This window comes from Xyrauchen texanus, chromosome 1 (genome assembly GCF_025860055.1).
Source record: "Xyrauchen texanus isolate HMW12.3.18 chromosome 1, RBS_HiC_50CHRs, whole genome shotgun sequence".
Lineage (NCBI taxonomy): Eukaryota > Metazoa > Chordata > Actinopteri > Cypriniformes > Catostomidae > Xyrauchen > Xyrauchen texanus.
In genome coordinates this window covers 19,159,248-19,169,547 of record NC_068276.1, presented here as the reverse complement: position 1 = coordinate 19,169,547, position 10,300 = coordinate 19,159,248, and the positions used below count along the sequence as shown (strand labels likewise).

Sequence of the window (10,300 nt, the reverse complement as noted above, 5' to 3'; positions counted from 1 at the left end):
TTCTTTCATAACAGTAATAATGAATTGTGACCGTGTAACAGTGTTTTGTGAAGTATCTGTTCTTTTTGAAGTTTAGGTGTAAAAAGAAACGTATATAACTTTTAGAAACCTCAAATGTTGTTCCTGTATACATGCACAAAGACAAAGTCAAGATGGCCAGATGCACAAACATTGTTAGCACATGTGAACCCTGTTTTTACAGACATTTGTTGCAACAGAAACATAGAGTGGATCATGATGAACATCGCCATTTTCTTTCTTTCTTGTTTAATACATTCAGTACATTAAATGGTGAGATCATAAAATCGTACATCATTCACATGAAACTACAATCTTTTTAGAATTGCTTCATAAACCTTTCTGGGACATAATGTGTTTCAGAAGGCACTGAAATCATATATAATCAAACTGAACTTGAAATTATGTTCTAGCTGTGCACTAAATGCTTGTTAATGTACCTTTTACAGCTTGTAGGGGAAGAATTGGCACTTACAAAGAAAGAAAAAACAGTTTTAAAATTCTCCTTTCTGTTTACGTCAACATATTCAGTTGCTTTCATAGTATCCACTAAATGTATGTCTAGTGAGGCATATGTAGTGTGAACTTTTGAACTATTTGTTCTCTAGCTCAAAATACTTAATTGCATTGCTCAGATTACACTAACCAGAAGCATCCAGATCAGTTAAAATCAGAATCACAGATGCTACAGATACATGTAAAAAACAGACTGCAGAGGACAAATACTACAGGCTACAAAAAAAGCACTTTGTGATCATGTAAATGTCTCACTAGAGGGTTTCATCATTTCCCCTTTCACCAAATGACACTCACCTGTACCGTGTTAGAGAAATGTATGCACTTATATTGACATTGCAAAGTCACTCACGGGTGCCCGTCGAGGTGAAATTTAGTGCACAAATTTGAATAGTTCTTTTTCATGCTGCTCCTTCCATCTTCCCAACGCCTCATCCTCCAGCTGCCCTCTAAGGCGCCCAACCAAGGGATGTAAACTGGTTTGGGGCTGAAAGGCTAAAGTTCACTTTCAAGGATTCTCAAGAGACTGCTTGCGGGACAGAGTTAGTATGTGGCATCCACTGCGTTGATGTTGCTGTCCATCTGGTGTCGGAGGGAAAGCCGAGCCTTGTGGGAAAAATAGGCCTGTGGGCATCTCGTACTACTGCCACTGTCCCCTTCACTGCCCCAGGACGCAGTGGAGGACAGCCGAGGTTTCAACTCTTCACTTGCTACTGCTAGAGAAATAAAAAAGCAGGATAGAAAAAAAAAAAATAAGATGTATTTAATCATAATGATTAAAACGTCACAAAAGCAAATAATGTATGAATGTAAGAGGGAAGGTGTATACTAAATAGTTCATTTTTTTCAGTATTAAACACTAACTATTTGCAGTAGTTTCTCAATTAATATTGCCATAAAAAGGCATGTATAATAATTAAACATTAATATTCTTGAATAATTATTAATTATTTATTTTTGGCCTGAATAACCTCCTTTTATAAAGTTTTATATTTACAGCAGAACATAAAGTGTCTTACCAGTCTCTGGAGGGCACTGTCTTTTGCACCTCTCCTTGCAGCGTCTGTAGAAAGGGAAGCACAGCAGCATCTTCACACCCATTTCAGCAGGGGGCGCTACAGTACAAGAAAAACACCTGTCAGACTCGTCACACGGCCACTTGTAAAGCTGAAGTGTGTAACTTTTTATGCGTTTACATTCTCTTATCCCAGCTTACAGGAATAGTTCACAGAAAAAATTAACATTCTCTCATTTACTCAACCTCATGCCATCCCAGATGTGTATGACTTTATTATGCTGAACACAAATTGAGATTTTTAGAAGAATATCTCAGCTCTGTAGGTCCATAGAATGCAAGTGAATGGTGATCAGAACTTTGAAGCTCCAAAAAGCACATAATGGCGGCTTAAAAGTAATCCATAAGACTCCAGTGGTTAAATCCATGTCTTCAGAAGTTATATGATAAGTGTTTGTGAGAAACTGATCAATATTTAAGTCCTTTTTTAATTCTGAAATCTCCACTTTTACTTTAACATTCTTCTTTTGTTTTTGGCCATTTGAAGTTGTTGTGCATATTGTCATCTACTGGGCAGGGAGGAGAATTTTTGTACAAAAGGACTTGCAGATCTGTTTCTCACCCACACCTATCCTATCATTTCTGAAGACATGGATTAAACCACTGGAGTCTTATTGATTACTTTTTTACTGCCTTTATGTGCTTTTTGGGGCTTCAAAGTTCTGGACACTATTCACTTGCATTGTGAGGACCAACAGAGCTGAAATACTCTTCTAAAAAAAATCTTCATTTGTGTTCTGGAGAAGAAAGAAATCATTCACATCTGGATTGGCATGAGAGTGAATAAATGAAAAGAGAATTAGCATTTTTGTGTAAACCATCCCTTTAATATGCAGAGGCAACTATAAGTAAGCTATTTGTAGGTTAATGTTCTTCTCTGTTAGATTTGAGCCACCTGTCCATACAGACACAATAACGTTGACCAATTGCGTGAGTTGGGGGCGTGACAATCTGTTTGTCCAATCAACAGAAGGCTTATTCAGAAAGCTGAATTTAAAACAATCATTTGTTTTTGCAATTCAGTTCAGTGGTGCTAATGGAGCAGAAACGAGACAGATTAAATTGTGTATTTCTAAACTAACTAGTTTGTTACTCATACTCATCAGGAGCTAGTCAACAGAATAAAACTCTTGCTTTTTGTTCTGATTATTAGTTTTCTAAAATTAACTTGTGAGCATGACTTTGATATACAGACTAATCTTTATCTCATTACGGCTAACAGTGTATGAACAGCTCGTTCAGTAAACTCTAGAGCAGCAGGAGACCTCTGCTCCCCTCTACTGTCTAATCCCATATACAGCGACGTCAATGGTAGACTATACAGAGACATCCGATATAGTAAATCCATGACTGTTACATGGCAGGTCAAGTTCTCCACGATAGAAATAGTCAATTTTGTCATGTTAGCGATATAGGCCATATGGCAGTGTAAAACCACTTTGACAGCTGCTAAGTGTATTAATAATCATGGTATGATCAGTTAATAAACTTGTGTTCAAAATGTTACACGCTCTGCTGTTGTTGTACTGACAAATACGAGAGCTGCAGCGGCATCAACCAGATCTATGAACTTTCTATGGCAGAGTGTCTTTAATGGAGGCCTCTCTTATCAGCTATTTTTCTGGCCTAAAGTGTTAATGGTTAATTTTCAATACGAGTTGACTTTAAACTGTTCTGAAATGCTCTATGAATCCGATCTGCCCCAGAGCCCATAAAAAGGAACTTCAGTGGCTGTGAAAGTTTAATGTGGAGCAAGTTTCTGCAAGTTAATGTAGAATAGAATTGTGAATGAAATGGGAATGCTGATTGGGATCTGACCATTGGTGAATTATGGACTGGGCCAATGGGGCCAGTGCCCAGCGGCTCTTGACTACCAGGTGCTCGGGGGGGCCCAACTAATTTGAAAACAAATATTTAATATAAGCTTGAATATGTGTGCCCCACAGCTTATATAAGACCCCCTCACTAGGCCCCTGTGAGAGGGCCCTCAGTCCTCTTATAGAACCCTTTTTCCTTCCTGTATCTAATTTAACCCTATAACGCCACTTGTATCATATTTGATACATTCATTTCTAGATCCTCTACATCTTCAATATGATTCCTTATTTAGCTGAACCACCAGTTGAATGCAATGCACTAGATGTCTTCTGCCTCCTCGTAAAAGTTTCCATGCTCTTCTGGAAGTAAAAGACCTAGTAATATATTCACATTGTGATACGCTCGTCTTTTTGATGTGAAATCTTTGCTGATTTTGATCAAGTAAAATGAACAATATTGATTATATTTTTACTGATATTTCAAAATGAGTATATACTGAATTGAAGCAACATGTGCTCACTTAAATCATGTTAAATATGTGTGTATCAAATATGATCAACAGACGTTTGAGGTGCATCTCTCAATCATTATTCCACTCCATTCATGTCCACCACAATAAAAAAAGCTTTTAAAATACTGACATATAGTTTTTAAAGATATATTTGAAGTGTGATTTATTTTACATATGCAACTTGCTCTGTCATTATATAGATCTTGCTGTTTTTATACATATATCACTGTTTGTTTTTAATATGTGATCTTACTATTAAAAAAAGATTTTATCTTTTTTTTTTTTTTTATTTCAAACATCAATATAGTGTTTGGTGTATAAAAACATGATAATTGATTAAAAAAAATCATATTGCATTTGAGGTGCTGAATTGTAATAGCATGCATTTCTATAGAGCAAGGCGAGGAAGTTGTCATGGCCAAACTCCGAAACATTTGGCATCTCTGAAAAGCACAGCACAGGATGTCCTCTTAAGATACACAAATATATACTATTCATTGCTCTAACTGCATGTTTGCCCTACATTACAAAAAATAACTTGGCCCTTGGGGTCATATGAAAAATATGGTTTTGATTTTTAATTTTGTGTGGTACAAAAGTACAGATTTTACTAGATACGTAAAGTTTGTCGAGACTAAATATAATGTTGGTTTGACAAAACTTTGTCTTAAAGTGTTTTAAATAGGGTATAGGGATGATCACTTCTGATCACGCTGATGAGTTACAAGCGCGAGCCAGAACTGCCTGAACTCTTTGCAGAGTTTCACCAAACCCATGTGTAGATGCTGCAAGAGCCTGTTTTTAAAATTCTTCGATATTTTAGGTGTTTGATGAATTTAAAATATTTCATAATATATTCTTGCCCCTTTAAATATATGCATGTTTACACATTTTGTGAGATGCTTGTTTTTTTTTTCATTCATAATTTAAGTAATAAAATGTATTTACATTGCGTTTACATTGATATGTATAACAAATGTTAAAATAGCGCTGTCTCTTTAAGAACAGTGGCTGTTCAGCGAACAGTTGAGCGTTTTTTACCACATCTGTGCTGTGTGCTTGAATTAATCTGACTGTAAATAACAGAACGGGTATTAAAAGAGACTTAGATAAATGAACAAAAATGGATTGCATGGATCTCAGCTTTAAAATACAATTCAATCTAAAAGATAATTGGACCGGGGGGCCCCGGGGCCCTTGCTAGTCATAATCCCCCCTGGATCTGACAGTCACAGCTAATGGAGTGAACTGGCAAAACAGCCAGTCCGCACTCAGCAATTTCTGCACAGAAATATGGTCATTCATTTTCATACAACACTCTGTTCCCACAAAGCCTCTTCCCTTTCCCACCACAGTTCTTATTTAAAGAGTCAAACGTTTAAGCATAGCTTGGTTTAATTCAGCTTTGGTTTACTAAATCAAATTTGTATCTGTAATTAGCTACAATAGCAAGTTCTGTGGTTGTCGATGAACTAATACATTTTCACATTCATTTTATTAATATAACAGATTCATTTATTCATGGATTTTGATTCCAGTGGTGGCTGCATAGGATTGTTTCCAATTTCCAATAACTCCAGAGCGTTGTAAAGTCCAAAAGTCAACATGTTTTGAAAAAGGATAGATGTAATAATTTCCAAAATTCACAACATGTTTTTATCTAACGAAATATTCCGCCTCAATCCATGTTTGTTGGTGTTTAGACTTTCGAAAACATTTTCACTGTGGTGGAAAAAACTTGCTGTACACAAAGCGAGGCACGCACCTTCCGGGGCAGTCTAGCAGCTAATATATAATATATATATAGGCCTATGTATGTGTATAGTCTAGCACTATTATATATTACAAAAAAAGATCGTATTATGTAGGACTATCTGCGTTCACTTGGCGCTCCATTTGATCCATATTATTCTATTTTATTCAATACATTTTTAGGGTGATGACGCTATAAAATATGACGACAGACATTAGAAGCTTCATTCTAAAACCTCAATAGAAGTTTCGAATGTAAATATGACATGACATTTGGTACAGTCTAGTATGAACGGTCAGAATGACCACTATGGCTATTCTAGTAGACTTCCGGTAGTTCTCGTGTAATTAGTGTCCTTTGGAAGATCAAAGCGTGTCTCAGCCATGACAGTATTACAAATGTCATAGACAGTAATGTCTTTGTATTGAAGGCCAAGTTTAAAATATATCTCTATAAATTGTCTCAGACCCAAAGTAAAATAAAACCGGATTAAACTTGAAAGGCGGGACATGTTTACTTCCATGCAATCCAGCTAAAATATAGCTCCTGGCAGGATTTTGAGGGATCTCAGTATTTTTTTTAATGAAAAATTATCTCGTAATTCTGAGATAATTAAGTCGTTAATTCAGAAAAACAGAGTAGATTTTTTTTCTCAAGTGAATGCAATAGGCTACGCTTCCGTAATGTCCTGTACAGTCAGTGTTCACAAAGTTGTTTCAGTTTCAGCCATTGCTTTAAATGTGTATTAAAAACCTTGAAGTCTGTCAATGTTTTAATTTCAGATGCATTCCACAAATGTATGCCTCTTACTGAAAATGATGTCTGACCAAATGTTGTTCTACGTTTTGCGGCTATAGTTTCCACTTATTGTGCCTCTAGTTCTTTTGTTTATGTACTAGTTGACAGAATATTTCTGGTGCAACGTTGTTCACACACTTAAAAATTAGTTTTAAAAAAGAAAAATTTACAAAACTGTCAAAAACTCAAGATATTATGCTTCCTTAGAATGATGCAGTGATGCCATCTCACAGATTTCTGGTCCATTACTTTTAATGCTTGTTTATATAATGACTCTTGACCGTCGACTGTGAGTGACGTCTCTTCCCAAGACAAACACGCCCATAGCATAATCCCACCCTTGACCCTGATTGACAGGTTTCCGTGTAAGGCATCAATGGAAATACTAAGGGAATTAGTATTCCATTTGAGTTTTGGCTGGCTACATACGCGACGCTGAGAAAGTGAAAAAGCAGACGTGGTAATTGAAATTGCTATTTAAATATGACAGGGCCAAAACTCGTAAGATATGGGAAACACAGTTGCAAACGGACTTTGCTTTTCCATTTGAAATCTGGCAGTCACTGTGCGTTCGCTTAAACGAAAATGCAAACGGTAATGCGCGATTTGCAATTGCGTTTGGATTATGTCACATTTTATGCGTCCACAAATTGAAAACGCAATTGCAAATACAATTTGCAATTCCTTTTGAATAATGTCCGGAAAATCATTCCATATCTCTCTGTGATTAACAGTGTGAGCAATGTGGCTTTTGTGTCAGTGTTCTGTCTGTTATTGGTCAAGTGAACTCTTTGCTTTGACATTGTTAAGTAATATAAAATTTGTTTACAATGCTTTAATCCACCTTCCTCCTCCTATATCCCAGCCTCTTTTCTGAGAATAAGACGCCGCCTATGCACACGTTCAATTACACACCCTCAGAAGGTGTTAAAGACAAAGGCGTTAAAATTCTTTACCTTCTCTCATTGATTTACAGTATGAGAATTTTACTTGGAATCACAGAGCATGCTCGGAATTTTAGAGAATGCTGTTTAGAATGTCCAGAAACTTCTTAAATGGAGTGACTATTTGCCCCAGGTGTAAATACCACCTGCCACACAGCCAGGCTATTTGCACCCGAATAGACTAGTGGAAAAATAGAAATTAATGACAAACTGCATTATAAGTGTCGTTGCAGTGATGTGGGGATATGGTATAGCTGCAGGCATTGCAGTCGCTCCAAATCGCCATTGAAGATATAGCGACCCCCTGACCTAACACTTTCCCTAACCTTATCTGTGAGTGGAAGTGACGCCCCCATTTGGAGTTGGTGCAACCCCCTTTTGGAGTAACCCCACCCCATTTGGAGGTCTCCAGCCTGCAGCTATAACTACTTGGATGTGGGTGTAACGCCTGTGCAAATATGCCTTACCATGTGGGCTCCGGTTTCAAATCTGCCTTTGTCCCTCCCTTTTTCCAAATCTGTTTTCTGTCTCCACTCTTAGTATTTTCTTTAATACTACTTATAATAATAATAAATACAAAAAATGTTACCATGATTATACAAGATTTACCAGTAATTTCTTACAATAAAATACTGTATTCTGAATTTTATTGTAAAATGAATGCAGGCTAGGTCATTTTCTTCCATAAAACAACAAATTACTGTAAGAAAATTAATTATAATATCATATTGCATTGTAGGATAATAGTGTTCCATTTGAAATCGCCATTATGGTGTTTAGTGTTCCCTTTCGAACTTAATCTTTTCTCATTTTCTCTCAGCTGATGCAACTGTGTTTAAGAACACATTATACTGCATAGAGATACGTGTAAAAAATCATTTTTATTTAGTGATTGACTCCAGTGTTAATCACAATGTGAAATATTTTTTTTACGGTGCAGTTACAAGAAAAGCAACATAAGTACTCTAAATAATGAGGGAGGAATGCATGCAACAATGGGATTACTTCTAAATTGCTCAAGAAAATTTGGTGGGAATCAACGTGCTCTAAAATTGTCGTTAGGAACCATGAACCAGGCACGTACAGATATCAACTCTTAGCATACAAATCTCAACAATGGTGACAATTAACGAACGTTGCGGGTTAAAAATGTATATACATTTAAAAATTTAGATTCTGCAACACTCCAAAATTCCAGTAATTCCCTGTTCCCTGCAAAATCACATTATAAAGTTGTTTTTCAATTGTAATAAATTGTAGAAATACAATTGCATAGGTATGCAGGACAATGTTTGTTGGCCATTTACCCAGTAGATCTGGTGTATAGACTTTTGGGACTTTTTAGCAGCATGCCTTCAATTAGCCAATTCGTTTCTTGCCAGGAATTGCATAAATTGGGAGATACTAAGAAAGGTTTAGTTATAAACAATGCACTTCAAATAATAACGTTTAATGATCTTGTTTACTTATTTTTATCATCTTACTCGCCTCGCCCATCCCCTTTTGCCTCTCCATCATCAGGCACTGTTTAGAGCTCGCACACACGCACGCGCTCATCGAGCCTCGCGCCGTCTATGTGCAGTACGTGACGTTCTGGGACCCGGTGGTCCAGAGAGGCAACAGGGGGTCAGTGTGTGTACAAGCGAATGAATATAAATGATTGATAATAAAAGCATGTTTACGAAGTCTCTTTTGAATCCCCGTGCAGACATTTAAGCCTATTCGTGGTCTAGACGGCATCATTTGTGGAAAAGTACGTTACATAAAATCTCGGCGCAAGAGATCAGCGAGAGCTCCTAAGAAAAGAAAATCTCTCACTGGAAATGCGAGCTTCTTAAGAAGCTAATATTAATAAACAACACCTTCACAGGCGACGAATGAATATATATATATATATATATATATATATATATATATATATATATATATATATATATATATATATATATATATATATAATGCAATTTATTAGTTATTTGGTCAGTACTAAGTGGATAGATGTACGGGTTAAATGTTAACCTTCAAGATATGCTGTCAGATTCCCACAGTCAATCAATCGTGCAATTATTTACAGTGTATCTGAGACAAAGTAGGACATGAATACCTGTTTTGAGACACTCCCACACTTTGACACACCTCCACCAGAGTGTTTAATAACTTTTTTATGACAGAAAATGTAGGCTACTATAATCTAAATGTTATTGAAATGTGTACATGCTCATGCAAAGGACAATTTTATAAATAATAACAATAACAGTGATGATGATAATAATACAAATAAAAGCAATACATAATCAAATTGTCATTGACTCACCAGTTGTTCTGCTGAAACGCACGTACTACTTTGGCACTGTAGTGCAAATAATTCTTCTTCAAATTTCCAAGCGACTTGCGATCGTTCAAATGTTCTTCAACTCACTGATTGCAGTGATCACTGGCGATGGATCCTGTTCAGCTATGACAACATGGAAAGCTTCAGGTCTAAACGCGCAAGGGACGTTCAGCTTTAAATAGCTTATCTGAGCAGCACGCCCTCCTGTTTCTACCCCTCCCCTTTCACTCAGATTGACAGAGTTCTGTCAGGTTTCCAGTAAATAGTACGGGAAAAATCATATCTCTCTACACGACCAATTTATTAAACTATTATTTATCTAATGTTTGACCTTGAATTTATTTTAAACTAAATAAATAAATAACAAAACAAATGTAGAAATTAGATTTAAAAACAAAATTCTGTCTAATTTAATTGGGTAATCTATATAAAAATAAAAATAATAGTTTTATTAATGTATTTTTTTAATGACGCTGATCAGTTTGATGGAGTTTTGTTATGAAATACAAATGTGTACATTTTAAAAATAAATAAT

The 10,300-nt window shown here is 36.1% G+C and overlaps 1 long non-coding RNA gene across 1 annotated transcript; it reads right to left on the bottom strand.

Annotated features, from left to right (window-relative positions):
• Positions 1–31: 31 nt before the first annotated feature.
• Positions 32–9,903, bottom strand: LOC127625675 (uncharacterized). The gene is made up of 3 exons (XR_007968337.1): positions 9,748–9,903; positions 1,554–1,649; positions 32–1,250 (listed from the first exon to the last, which is right to left on the bottom strand). It is a non-coding gene; the product is annotated as an uncharacterized LOC127625675 (long non-coding RNA).
• Between the last annotated feature and the right edge of the window lie 397 nt (positions 9,904–10,300).